The sequence below is a fragment of the Notamacropus eugenii genome, chromosome X, assembly GCF_028372415.1.
Source record: "Notamacropus eugenii isolate mMacEug1 chromosome X, mMacEug1.pri_v2, whole genome shotgun sequence".
NCBI lineage: Eukaryota > Metazoa > Chordata > Mammalia > Diprotodontia > Macropodidae > Notamacropus > Notamacropus eugenii.
Window position 1 is genome coordinate 37,990,649 of NC_092879.1, and position 2,334 is coordinate 37,992,982.

General features: G+C 34.1%; 1 pseudogene; it reads left to right on the plus strand.

Moving 5' to 3' along the window:
• The first annotated feature begins 602 nt into the window (after positions 1–602).
• LOC140515405 (myosin regulatory light polypeptide 9 pseudogene) lies at positions 603–1,455 on the plus strand (annotated as a pseudogene).
• The last annotated feature ends 879 nt before the right edge of the window (positions 1,456–2,334 follow it).

Below are 2,334 nucleotides of genomic sequence, written 5' to 3' on the forward strand. Positions count from 1 at the left end.
TCTCCTTTTTTTTCAGTATTTCTAATTTGGTATTTACTTGGGAATTTTCAATTTGTTCTTTCTCGAGCTCTTTCACCTGCATGTCCAATTCATTGATCTCCTCTTTCTCTATTTTATTCATGAAGGCATTCAAAGACGTAAAACTTCCCCTAAGAACTGCTTTTGCAATATCCCATAAGATTTCGTAGTTTGTCTCATTATTGTCATTCTCTTGAATGAAACTGTTCACTGTTTCTATGATTTGTTGTTAACTCACTCATTCTTTAGGACTAGATTATTTAGTTTTCAAATAATTTTTGATTTATCTTTCCCTGGACTTTTATTACATATAATTTTTATTGCATTATGATCTGAGAAGAATGCATTGACTATCTTTGCCTTTCTCCACTGTATTGTGAGGTTTTTATTGCCTAGTACATGGTCATTTTTTTTTTTATGTGCCATGTACCACTGAGAAATAGGTATATTGGGTGGTCGGTCGGGAGCTGGGTGTCTTGTAGCGTACGGTAGTCGCCGCCTCTTCCCTCATCTCCAGCGTGTTTGAGGGGCATCACCGTTTGTCGCCACCATTGTTCTTGGGTTCTCAGCCGCCACAGGACTTACTAGTCAACATGTCGAACAAAAGGGCAAAGACAAAGACCACCAAGAATCGTCCTCAGCGTGCTCTAATATATTTGCTATATTTGATCAATCACAGATTCAGGAATTCAAAGAAGCCTTCTATATGATTGATCAGAACAGAGATGGTTTCACTGACAAGGAAGATTTACATGATATGCTTGCTTCCTTAGGAAAGAATCCAAGTGATGAGTACCTAGATGCCATGATGAATGAAGCTCCAGGTCCTATAAATTTTACTATGTTCCTCACAACGTTTGGGGGAAAATTAAATGGAACATATCCAGATGATGTCATCAGAAATGCTTTTGCTCGCTTTGATGAAGAAGCTACAGGTACAACTCAGGAAGGTTACTTGAGAGAATTGCTGACAACAATGGGTGACAGGTTCATAGATGAAGAAGTAGATGAGCTGTATAGAGAATTGCTTATTGACAAAAAAGGAAATTTCAATTATATAGAGTTCACACACATACTTAAACATGGAGCAAAAGACAAAATGACTAAAAGGAAATGTCAAATTCATGCCAGCAGTTCTTATTTTCACTTTATTTATTTCTGAGACTTTCGGATACCGTTTGCATGCACTCAGCTTTACATCTTTTGCCTCTCATGTATTTATTCCAAGACATTTGGGGTACACTTGCACCTCTGTGATCAGACTGGAAAAAAGAGGTTATCACTTTTAAAAATAGAATTGAAGAAATGATCAATGATTTGTGAAAGCCTAAAGAAAAAAAAAATCTCAAATTTCTGGTTTAGCTGGATTTTTTACACTTTTTGTAATAAATACTTTGAAAATAAAGGTTGTGAACAAAGTATTTCCACTAAATACAAGTATTAATTGTGTTTAAGTAATTTCTAAAAATAAAAAATCTAGCGTTTTAAAATGTCAGTGGCCAAACACTAAGTTATAGCTATTTCTTCCTAATCAGTGGATGGCAGCATGGACATTTCTTTAGTACTGTTCATACTTCCAGAGAATATATGAAGTAAACAGTAGAAAAAATGGGAGTTACCTACTAGTTTTACTACCATCTCCAGCTTTCTGTCTACCTCTACTTTCTCTATTCCCAGCACCTCTTAGCGTACTGGACACTGAATAATTATGTTAAACCAACAGTTAAATAGTGTCCATAGTATCATAATCTCATTTGTATAAGCAGACTTCCTTTGCTCTCTTCTAATTTTGATTTATATTTGCATTGTTAATTTGTAGTGCTTGGGTAGCTTTAATCCTAACTAAGCTATACCTTCCATTACCTATTGTGAACATTTGAACACTGCTTCAGTTCATAAATCAAGATTATTCCATGTTTAATTCCAAATTTATAAGAATTTTTGTTAGAATAGTTGCCTAAATTTATAAAATTATTTCATTAATGAGAGGTGATTCTAAGTGCCTTAAAAATGGGAATTTTGTCTTTTTTAAAAAAATTGTGGCTGTCAGATTTCTTAATTTTCATATGTATCTTTATTGAAGTATCTTTGTCTTTTGAGCGGGAAGCCTTTAAAGGTGTTACATTTTATCTAATACTACACAAGATGTTGCACTAAATTATATAATGAATTCTAGGCCTTATATGGTCCCTTCATCTTTACTGCCCTGAGAAAAATACATATCCCTTAGGAAGAAGTTACATAAAATTATTTTTAGCTCTAGCATATTATATTGTAAGGTACAGCACAGTCCTGTGTAAGTGTTGCTTAAAACAA